Genomic DNA, 12,947 nt, shown 5'->3' with positions numbered 1-12,947 from the left:
GCCAACAGACCATATTGAATATATTTAAGGTGAGACAGAGTCAAGCCGAGTTAGAGAAAACTTCTGAAACAGTAATCACTGTGACTGCCGTTGAGGCTGAGAGTGAGAGTGACGTGAATGAATGTTTGACCGAGGCAAAAAAGGAGTCAAAAAGGAAAATCGGTTCCTTCAAACAACACTGGACAAAGCTCTATGCTTGGTTAATTAAGGTATCAAAAAAATGAGGATGGGACTGATTTCATGTATTGTGATACATGTACATCGGCAAATAAACGTAATGGGATGGTGAACAAGGCAGCAAAGCTGTCAAATGTACAGACAAAAAACAGAAAATAAAGATGCAAAAAAGGTCATTTTGTTAATTTTGATGCAATAATAAATAATGCTTATAATAGCACTGTCAGTCAACACTGAATTTTATAATCATGCACAACAGGTAAAATGGTCAATAACATGAGCGGACCCAGAGATATTCTCTGACAGTATTCCAAAGTATCTATTTTGATCCATCCTCCATTTTGATGGTCTTCCAACAGAAGAAAAAATAGATACCAGGCAATATAAACTTAATAACCTGACTGTCTTCCGGAAGTCCCAGAAGATGGTCTCAATCTACCCTTTCAATAAGATTACAGTTTCAGGACCATGAGAGTTCAAATTCACATGATGTAAGTCTCAATATTTGAAAAATGATGACAGTGCATAAAATAATATTACATAAGTAACATAATGTTGAAAGACATAAAAAACAATACAACTGCTTATGTGGAAAAACAGAAATGTCAGAGTCTCAGGCGGATGAGAGTTTAAAGTCACAAATGCAAGTGTTTGAGAAAAAATTATAAAGGAAAACATAACAAAACTAGAAAAGCACTCCGAGAGTGCAGACCTCTGCCAAGGTAGCAATTGTTGATTATTATTGATTTTTGTCCTCTTTGGCCCACTTCTGACAGTTCCTGAAAATTTCAGCAAAATCGGTCCATAACTTTTTGAGTTATGTTGATGACAAACAGGGGTGAAAATATAACCTCCTTGGCAGAGGTAAATATAATTCCAATGAAGCTGCTATTCAAACTTTTAATCTTTCAGTTTGATATATATATATATATATACAGTTTTGTGCAGAGAAGATGCCATTACGGATACGCTTACTTCAAAAACGATTAACTTGTCTTACGTACGCCCCTTAAGAGGACAAAAGAATTGTGTGAAAATCCGTAGGCTAAAGGACAATGCCGACTTACGTACATCTTACTCACATCTTACGTACATCTTACACACATGCAGCGATGAGTAAGAAGGGGTGGGCTTACGCAAATAGGGTGACGGCGGGGTGTTTCTCGCCTTTCGGCAACACACAATCAGGTGTGAAAACAGGCGTGATATATGATCTCGCTTAATTGTGGGTTATTAAATCGTCCTGTGTTACGCTGCGACGCGACCCTTTGCTCTGGTTAGAATGGGATGTTTAAAAGTTATTCACATTGATTTACTGATTTCTTGTAAATGATACCTTTGTCAACGAGTCGATGATACGTCACTGTGTTGTGGTCTATAATAATGCAGGTCCAGTTTCCCGCTAACTGTGATGCAACCCAGGCATAACTTTGACTAAGTGAGTCAGTGAGCCGACTTTAAAATATCCAAAAAAATAAAAAAATAAATAACATTTAAACCCAAAATAATTTCCCTTTTTTTCCCTTTTTAATCATACTGTTCAATCGGAGTAACATAAATGCGAAAACTCGTAATAAGTTTCACGGCACTTTCACGTCACATGACTGCGTACAAATTTAACGAAGGCCATTTGTGCCAAGGTAAACGCTTGGTTCATTTCCTCTAGCTTCCGGTTTTTAAGCCAATCAGTACTTCGTTGACATTTTACACTACACCTACGACTACATGTGTCAAATTAATGCAAAATGGCGGGAAAGTGGGCTGGAATAGCCGTCTTGATTTAAGCAGGAATTTGACCACTGTTGTGTGGCTCAGTTTGTAGTGAAGGAGGTTTTATATCTTCTTCTGCTTGCTTGACTATCGCCAGAGGCTTAAGGTGTGAATATCACTGTAACACTACCTTTGTTAAACGCACAATTACAGGCCAGTCATTATCGGTGGGGTGAGGGGGGAGTTAAACGCTACATCTATTGTATTACAATATTTAGAGCCTGTGTCGGCTTTGACAAGAGTCAGTATGGTGTACAATACTAGATAGTAAAGAGGTGCTAATAGTAATCCGTAATTATGCCGTTTCTGTAGCACATCCCTCCATCCTTGATTTTAGTTTGCTAACTAGTCGATACCCTATTTAGCGCAGTCTAATTTTAAAAGTATTGTGGGTTTTTTTTTTACCCGTAAAAGCAACGTCCAATCCTATGTAATGAACATCAAACTTACAGATCACACCAACAACATAACATCTTAACGGAATTTCTTTCTGTAATGTTTGAGTTAATTGATGGTGGGAAAAGTCTTATTATTCAATGATTATAATAATTGTAGAAATAGGGCTACATGTAGTCGCACAAAAGCACATTCCTTAATACTGTGATCAATTCCAGGGTGTAGGGTTTCGTATATTTTGAAACTGCACTATTAAATTACCAACTTTGGACAGCTGGCTTGCAGACAGCTCCGTGCTTTAGATTTCCTCTTGGGATGATAATTTCACTGTTGTCAGGTGCTGGTTTCGTATCGGCAGTTGCCGCAGGGAGCGTGATTGAAATCAAACTTGGCACATCTTGAAAGTTTAAGTCGGACAAAAGATTTTCAGGTGACACGTAAGCTAACTGTTTAATTACTGCAACGTACAGGTAAATTGAGAGCTCCGATAAGATCGCCATCTTCCTATCTCTCCATCAACATATTTCTTGAGACTGCCTTTATTTTCGTTCACTGTTCAACAAGGATAATTATCAAACGAAGAACATTGTATGAAGAAGGGATTTTTATTTATTATTTTATTCATGAAACAATAAGAAATCTGTTCGTTTCAGCAGAAGAACGGGAATATAAAACTATTAATTTAAAATAAAGTTCTTTGAAAATTGCAATTTAAAATAAAGTTATTAAAAAACTGCTTGCTTAAATCATTCCATCAAGATACACGTGAACTAAGTCTGGATCGAATAAGTTGTATGGATAATGTCATATAAGAATATTTGCTATATAAATATATGCCAGACATTTCCTTTATTGCGATAAATAAAATATTCTGATATAAATTCGAAAAAAAAAAAAAAAAAACAAAAGAAACATCCGTCGCCAGTAATAGGTGCTGGTGACAGTCCGTATCGGTAACGTATAATGTGACAGAACGAGCTTGCATGCACCAAACCAAGCAAAGTTCAACCAAAAAAATTGTAACATTTATTGGTAATGATAGCCGGTCAGATTTCATGAAAACATTATATAACCATGCTGTAGTCTTTGATCATTGTGTGGACACATATAAATTATTGTGATGTACAATTATGTTGCCTGCAAGTTCCTTCAGTTAAGAAAAACCCTTATCTATGGTGAATTTTAATGGCTTAATACAAGAGCATTTTTTATATACTCGCTTTCGACCTGTTTTAAAGTTGTGGTTCATTAGTAAGACGTTGGTACCAAAGAAAACAGCTTAATTCAAATGAAGGTCTTCAAACTAATATGTAGAAGTGTTATATCCAGTTGCCGTTAGGATATTTCTTGTAACAAAATTGTAATGACGGTAAGCGAGCGTCGATATTCGTCAGAAACCAGGTGAGATCGTTGATTAGGGATGGTGGGTATAAATAATGGAAAAATGGTGCGTGGGTACAGCCATAATTTGACGTACGAGTCACTGGATATTAACGTCGTCGTCTTAATCTCCGATTGAATACTCCGCGCCGCTTCATAATTAAAAGTAAAGAAAAAAAACGCGTTTGGATAGATTACCCGGTCCCTGTTGTTTTTCGTGATCGAAAAGGTTGGGGCAAAGCCAGGTTAAACTGCAATCAATTATATTCTCAAAATTTATAATAGTGTGAGCATTTCAATGTAATAATTTGAGCTGAAATTGATACCTCAAGGAAAAACGTAAAATACACCGTCTTATTTGGGTTATTGTTCCTTTATTTTCAATATTCAGAATCAACAACACATGGGAATTTCAAAATCTACAACACAATATACAGCAAAAAAAAAAAAAAAAAAAAAAAAAAAAAAAAAACAAACTGTAACTATGTGCGCAGCAAAAACGGCTGTTGAAACAATTTTAGGAGTGACATTAATTTGTAACCGAGCCTTGAGAACCAAGACATCGTGAAGAGAGAAAATGCTATCTTAAACCTAGGTCCCAACTACGTTTTGGACGCACGGTTTTTAGGCTCCTTGCGTCCGTCTAGGGCGTAGCTAAATCGCAGGGAGGGAATCAAATAAAGCCTAGATCCCAACCGAAAGTAAGGGCTGCTATGCGTGGTCTACGGCCAAAAAATGGGGGAAAACGTGGGAGTTCGTGCGTGAGGAGCACGTCCATCGTGCGACTTTTGGAGGACGCAAACAGCACGTAGAAACTTTTCGACATGATCAACAGCCGCTTCGTGCGATCTTGCTACGTCCTAGCCGAACGCAAGGAACCTAAAAGCCGTGCGTGGAAAACGTAATTGGGACCTAAGCTTAACTTTTCGACATGATCAACAGCCGCTACGTGCGATCTTGCTACGTCCTAGCCGGACGCAAGGAACCTAAAATGCCGTGCGTGGAAAACGTATTTGGGACCTAGGCTTTAAATACTAACTGAAGGACGAATACGATGAAAGCGTGCCACATATAGATAAACAATGATTGTGTGCAGTCGGGCAGATAATCAGATAAGCGGTTGGGACTTGGGAGATGACAATTAAAGCTGTCACTCAGCAGCATCGGTAGAGGGAGAGGTGGCAATTAAGGCTGTCACTCATCACCTAAAACGAGGCCAACTCAACTAACTTCCCTTACCCCAGCTGACTTACTCTAAGCATTGTGTTCTATTGTGTTTACCCTGTAATTATGTGCAATTTGAGATACGTAAGTTTATCCATATCCGTAATGTCACCTTCTCTGCACAAAACTGTATATATATATATATATATATATATATATATATATATATATAAAATATTTGCAATATTAAACAAAATTTACCTGCATAATTATCACTGCTTCCTTATTATTAATCTAGCAGAGAGCTTAACCTATGGGAGTTTACAGGGAAATATCAACTATTTAGCTTTATGTAATCTCAAATCACAAGTGTGCTTAGTGTAGCCTATCAATTAGGCAAATTACTTTATAACTGAAATTAGCGAAGTGATACCCAAGGGAAATTTATAGACTGACCCTCTCAAAGGTCTTTCAGGCCCATAAGTCACAACTTAAGAAGAGCACAAAACAATAATGCACAAAATAGGAGACTACCACTTCTGATGCAATAATACATTATGTTTAACTGCACAGTCAACATCAAATTTTAATTTTGCACAACAGGTAACACCAATGAAAGTAAAAGCATAAGGCTTCAGGCCCATCAGAGTTCAAGTTTATACTTAGAAAGTGCCAGAATGAGAAAAATGAAATTTCACACAAAATTGCATTAAATTCAATAATAAATGATAACCCAATTGACCTGGCTTTCTAATTTGACCTGCATGCCAATCCTTAAAATCATACTCTTAAGTTAAATATAATAATAAATAACACAGTTTTCTTTTCATAATGTTTGCAGTAGCAGTGCAAAAAGATTATTGTCAATTTTGATGTAACATTACATAATAAATTATAGAATAATTATCACCAATTTTTGATTATTGACTATAAATAGCATGAACATGTAGAAAATTTGATTACCATCCGGCTTCATGTCCATGGGAGCTCCGAGTCCCACAATGAATATGCCAAAAAGATAATGAATATTTCACTAAAATGTATAACTTCCAGAAAAAGAAGCCCATTAGACTGCTTTTCCAACTTGGGCTGCATTTTAGTCCTGTGTTTCTTTTTTGAAAGTTTGACAATCATAAGTAACACGGTTTTCCCATCATGGTCATCATGGCAGATGTGGATGATTGAATCTGACAAACTGCAATGATATGAGTTTATTTCCGTTTTGGACACTTGATTACACAATACATGATAACAAGTTTACCATCATTTTTACATAATCAACTAACAATGTTGTAAAAATGCAGGAAATATCAAACACACACTTTTACGTATCTTATTAGTTCAATAATGAGACTGTTAACATGCCTAAGAATTGAATCTGAGGAAATTTGAAAAAACAGTACAACTTCTAAAATAATGGCCCGATAACACTGATTTTCGAACTCAACCTGCATTTTTGTAAGATTGACCACTCCTGTGAGTATAATGACAATTGGCTATGCTGTTTTTCTTATATTGTGTTATTAATGTTGCATATATGTTGAAAAAAGTGAAAAAACAGCATTAAAAAATTAAAAGAAAATGTAAAATAAAACATAACAAAAAATACCAATAAAGCTGCTATTCAAACTTTTAATCTAGCTGTACAATTACTAACATGATATGAATAACCCTATTGAGTTTGAGAATAATAAGGCACTGTTATTCATCTTTAGCATTAATGTAAGCGTTACACAAAATTTTTTTTGTAAACTTATTTTCCATATTAAATAACATTTACCTGCATAATAATCATCGATTCCTAATTATGTGACACAGTTAAGAAAGCTAAACCGATGGGACTTTACAATGAAATCTCAATGTGTGTTTATGTAATCTCATTTAATACCCACTTGAAAATTAATTAAGCAAATTATTTTATAAGCCTGAAATAACTTGAAAATCAATTAAGCAAATTATTTAATAACCCTGAATTAACTGCCTACTATCCATATACATTTATTGCACCAAATAGCACTGTACTGCATTGCTTTCAAAACAGAAAACAATTACGATGGTTTTCCAACACAAGCTGCACTTCACTCTTTTCAGTAAGGTTGATTATCATAAGTAACATGGTTTTCCCTTAATCGCTATCCTGGCAGCAGTGTCCAAAATAGGGTTTTCTTTAACTTTCATGCAATATAACATAATACTTAACAGCATAATGACCATCAAATTTTTTATAAAAAAATAAAAGTATCATGGATATTCAGAAAATGTGATATGGAAAGGTCTCCAAGGAAATGGAAGTTAGGGTCACACTTTCAAAATGCCAAAATGTTAACAAGAGATAACTGTACTGAAATGATTTTCTTTCCATTTTCAACACCTTTTTTACATAAAACCATCATCAATTAACTGTCATTTTTAAATGATCAACTAGGAAAATTGTTGACATAGGAAAAATATCAATAGAACAATTTATAATGTCCAATTAGCTCCATTTGGAGATTCTGAACATAGTGAATGATTGAATCTGACAACCTGCAATGATGAGTTCCTTTCCATTTTTGATACTTTATTACACAATGCAGGATAATAGGTTTACCGTCATTTTTATATAATCAACTAACAATATTGTTAAGAAGCAGAAAATGTTAAAACAACACTTTAACATATCCAATTAGTACCGTTATGAGACTGTTAACATGCTTAAGAATTAAATCTGAAGAAAAACCACTTATATACAAAAAGGCTAATAACTTCATCAAAACTTAACTGATCAAGCTTATTTTCAAACTTGATCTGTATACTGGTCAGATTGATCACTCCTGTGAGTTGCAAGACAAAAGGCTGATTGGTTTTCCTTAAAATGCGTTATCAGTGTTGCATGTATGCTGAATAAAGGGAAAAAAACAGCATTACTTTTGTAAAAATAGTCCAATCATGCCAATTTTCAAACTTGACCTGCGTATTATAAATATTCACCAGTTCTGTAAATTTCAATCCAAGGAAAGGAAAAACATTTTTACACTTATCATGTTATCGGTGTTATAAAAGTGCTGAAAAAAATTGAAAAAAAAAAAAAAAAAAAAAAAAAAAAACAGGATAACTTCCATAAAAATTGCCCGATCTTGCTGATTTTCAAACTTGACCTGCGTATTATGAATATTCATTAGTTCTGTAAGTTTCAAGCCAAATGAAAAAACAGTTTTCCACTTATTGTGTTATCAGTGCTGCATATATACTGAACAAGCATTAGACTAAGTTCCCATACCTAGATCAATCTAACAGGATCAATGCAACTCCAAGGGGTTTCTCACTAAATTGCTTTCAGTTTGAGAGTCTTAGGATTCTGGCATGCCAGTTTCAGTAGGCCTGACAGACAACTAAGCCACTTACATTGATTGCAATTTAGCGAGAATTCCCATGGAGATAGATCGATCCACAGTTAGCGTGATAGGGTCTGGAAATAGTCCCTAAGGTGTCAGGCTGATAAAGAGTTAAACTTTGGAAATGCCAGAATGAGATACAGTGAAAATTACACACAAAAAAAATTGCTTAAACTCATTAAAAAAAAAATATATATATATATATATATATATTCTGCAAGTTTCAAACCAAAAGGTAAAATGGTTTTCCACTTATCGTGTTATCGGTGCTGCATATATGCTGAAAGAAGTGAAAAAACAGCATAACATCCCTAAAAATGGCCCGATCATGCTGATTTTCAAACTTGACCTGCATATTATGAATATTCATCAGTTCTGTAAGTTTCAAGCCAAAAGGTAAAATGGTTTTCCATTTATGGTGTTATCGGTGCTGTATATATATGCTGAAAAAAGAGAAAAAACAGCCTAAATTCACTAAAAATGACCCAATCATGCTGATTTTCGAACTTGACCTGCGTATTATATATATTCATCAGTTCTGTAAGTTTCAAGCCAAAAGGTAAAATGGTTTTCCACTTATCGTGTTATCGGTGCTGCATATATGCTGAAAAAAGTGAAAAAACAGCATAAATTCCCTATAAGTGACCCGATCATGCTGATTTTCGAACTTGACCTGCGTATTACGAATGTTCATCAGTTTTGTAAGTTTCAAGGGAAAAGGTAAAATGGTTTTCCACTTATCGTGTTATCGGTGCTGCATTTATGCTGAAAAAAGTGAAAAAACAGCATAAATTCCCTATAAGTGACCCAATCATGCTGATTTTCGAACTTGACCTGCGTATTACGAATATTCATCAGTTCTGTAAGTTTCAAGCCAAAAGAAAAAACAGTTTTCCACTTATCGTGTTATCGGTAAAAGTGCACGGCGACGGCGACGACAGACGCAGATGATGGCTATATGTACAGACACATCTGTGTCTGTACATAAAAATGCTCAGAACTACCCTTGTGAGACACGCAGCCTTGTCAGATCACAAATTAGCAATAGAAGCACCAGTGCTGCAACAGAACTTTCAAACTTGAACAAGGCAGCAAAGCTGTCAAATGTACAGACAACAAGGCAGCAAAGCTGTCAAATGTACAGACAAAAAACAGGAAATAACTATGCTCAAAATAGGCTACTGTCAATTCTGATGCAAAAGTACATTATGTTAAACTGCAAATTCAACATCAAATTTTAATTATGCTCAACAGGTAATACCAATATAAGTAAAATGTGTAACAAGTTCACACTTTGAAAATGTATAACTTCCAGAAAAAGAAGCCAATTAGACTGTTTTTCCAACTCAGGCTGCATTTTAGTCCCGTATTTCTTTTTTGAAAATTTGGCAATCATAAGTAACATGGTTTTCCCATAATGGTCATCATGGCAGCAGCACCCAAAATTGTGTTTTCTTCTATTCTGATGCCATATTACATAATGGTTAACAGCATAATGACCGTCAATTTTTAATAATAAAATATACGTATCATGGATTTTCAGAAAATGTGACTAGCATGGGTCTTCAAGCACCATGGGAGAAGTGAGACAGCACTGTTCTGAAAATTTTTTCCCCATTTTTAACAATTTTTTTAACATAAAACAATATTAACAGGTTACTGCCATTTTTATACGATCAACTAAGAAAATTGATGAGATGGGAAAAATATCAATACAACAGTGTTAAATGTCCAATTTCCTCCATACTGAGATTCTGAACATAGTGAATGATTGAATCTGACAAACAGCAATGATATGAGTTTATTTCCATTTTTGAAACTTTATTACACAACACATGATAACAAGTAACCATCATTTTTACATACGGTAAAGTGCCATGAATTTCGAACGGCTCTTGAATTTCGAACGATCTTAAAATCGGCCGTCTGGAGTTTTTTCTGGACCATGAATTTCGGCCAGTAAGCAATTTTGCGCGATCTTGATTTCGTGAATTTCGTACACCTTAAAATCGGCCACCGGGCTATTTTCGCGCTTATAAAGATATAACAGTCGGCAATGTTGCCCTAGCGTACCTTTACCTGAGTACTACGTGTGCGGCCCAAGGTGCAAGATAACGATCGGTACAGTTAGTTTAGGACGCTAAACAACATCGTCATATCCATTCATTCAGATAACAGGAAAATTTATTAACAGTTGTACTGTCGGGCTGTTGTTTATTTACCGCAGTATTCGGTGTGAGATAGCGATCGGTAGTTTTGCTGAGGCGCACAATAGCATTGTTAACAGTAGAGACGTCAGTAACAGAACAAAAGAGCAATATTAAGAGCTGCAATAAAGATTGCCATTATTGCTTTCTTGTCTCGCTCAGATCGTTCACGATCTCCCGCTGACGATCTTCCGCTAATGAAGTTCCTTGAAATGTACAAATGAAATGAAAAATATTTTTAAAATTATAAATTCCATTGGGGAGGGAGGGTTAAAAACAACCGAGAACGATCTACGGCTGACGATCTTCCGCAAACGAAAGCCACTGAACGAGTATGAGCTTTCTCGTTTCACTCGGATTGCGAACGATCTCCCGCTGACGAAACGAAAATTGCGTTCTCCTTTGGCTTACGAAGTCTTTTTAAAAAAATATGAAAATTGCCTCCTGGTCTCTCTCGGATTGCGAACGATCTCTCGCTGAAAATTTGAAATTTTCCTTTTTGTCAATCAGCTTTGTCAGTTGCCGTGCGTATGAAGGTCCGGAAGGTGTCCCCTTTCACAAATTGGCCTGTAGTTTGCTGTGTTTTGTACCGCATGAAGGTCACTCTTGTCACTGCTGCATACGGCGTGGAATGTGTATCTTAAAGTTCATAGAAACATTTTATTGTGTTTTGTAAGCTTTAGGAAGTACTTTCGTCGTGACTGAATATCAGCGTACACTACAAAGTAGTACCATTCATCTGTGACGCATCATAAAAGCTAGGTATGTCAAATAACTCTAAGAAAATTTCTTACAACGTCCACAGCTGTCCCGACAAGCCAAGACGTCATTAAACAAAAGTCGCAAGCCGTCTTTGAAAATATAGGCCGTCCGGTGATGTCAGCGGCCGTCCAAATGACGGCTGGACGGTTCGCTGGGAAAAGCCTTGCTCATAAGGGTATATTTATTTAACTAGGGGCATACTGACATCACCCAACTTACATGCGGGTGCATGCCTCCCAAAATTATATTAAAGGATAAAATTGTAATATATCTAAGTTTAATTGTTTGTAAATTTTGTAAAAATTGCCCATGCCACCCCGTTAGTTTGGAGGGTTAAGCTGGATCAAGTCCGTGTCAAAATTCTTTGAAGCTTTGCAGGAAAAATCAATCTTCCTTTGTTTCTCTGGCTCCTTGTTTAGCCCGATGATCAGATTTATCTAGTGCCCCCAGATCTGCTGGAGTAGCTCTTTGAAAATAACACACAGGTAGATTTTTATCTGAGATAAATATCGCGTTCGATACACTCAAGACAAAAGCTGAAGCTGAAGGGCACTTTACCCTCTAATTAAGAGGTAAAGCAAGTTCCAGCAAGATGGACGATTAAGATCGGACTTCTGATGGTAACTAGCATTGTTTACCTCAGTTCTGTGAAAGCAAACGAGAAGGGTGTCAGAACAATGGTGCATATATAAATTATACAGAGAATTTGTACATTCAGGTGACGTTAACTTATAATCGAAGGGGATTTTCGATAATATTCCTTGAAAAGTACACTAGATTTATAGAGAATAATCATGGTTGGCCGAAAAATTATAGTGTAGTGTATCCGTGCGTATGCCTGGTTACGTCCCTGCCGCAAACCATATCCTGCTGACTACATGAAAATTGCCTTCTAGCATGGACAAAAAGTCCAAGCTTCTATGCTTGCTCGGATCGCTGACGATCTCTTGCTGACGAATACAGTAACGAAGTCCCTTGAACTACTGTGGAAATTGGCTTATTGTCGCGCTCAGATCGCTCACGATCTCCCATTGCCGATCTTCCAGTCCCTTGAAGAATATAAAAACTGCCTTTTCGGTTTACTCTAGATTACCTATCTCTCGCGTTTGTTTGAAGATGGTTTCAATGACAAAACGTGCACGCTTTTCAAATGCGTACATTGACGCAACTATGCGCCAGGAAATCAGTCGCTGCTGCTGGTCAAGATTGTGTTGCCTGAGTGAAAAAAAAAAAAAAAACGGCCCTGCACCCTTCCTCCCCCCCCCCCCCCAAACCTAGTATATTTGATCACAGACAACAACCAGCGGTCATCTTGGTCGCAGCGCACGACGGAGAGAGACCGTAATACACAGTTCGGCTGCCGTGGTGAAGGCTACCTGTGCGCCGCAGATACCGATCTGCGGTCGTAGTGGCCTCCCCGCACGGAGGAGAGAGGCCGTAGTGCCGAGGCCGGCTTCTGCAGGGAAGGCTACGTATGCGTCGGAGACACCGACCCGCGAACGGCGAGATGAGGACGCACTCGCGCGTAAAGCTCCGCCCGACTTTAACGGTAAAGGCAACGAACCTGGTCGCGGAAGACACTTATCGCAGATGAAGGCTATCTGCACGTGCGCCATAGACACCGATCGGCTGTCGTCTTTCACCGTCGGTTTCAGTGTACGGAAAGGAGCAACGGTAACACTAAGCTTCCATAGTAAAGGTTATCTGACCGTGGCAG

General features: G+C 37.0%; 1 long non-coding RNA gene across 1 annotated transcript in view; it reads right to left on the bottom strand.

Annotated features, from left to right (window-relative positions):
* Window positions 1–12,947, bottom strand: part of LOC106170902 (uncharacterized) — a 73,059-nt gene that overhangs the window by 37,008 nt on the left and 23,104 nt on the right. The window lies entirely within an intron of this gene.

This window comes from Lingula anatina, chromosome 4, assembly GCF_051362555.1.
Source record: "Lingula anatina isolate TDL-2025a chromosome 4, LinAna3.0, whole genome shotgun sequence".
Lineage (NCBI taxonomy): Eukaryota > Metazoa > Brachiopoda > Lingulata > Lingulida > Lingulidae > Lingula > Lingula anatina.
This window is presented reverse-complemented; position numbering and strand designations above follow the sequence as displayed.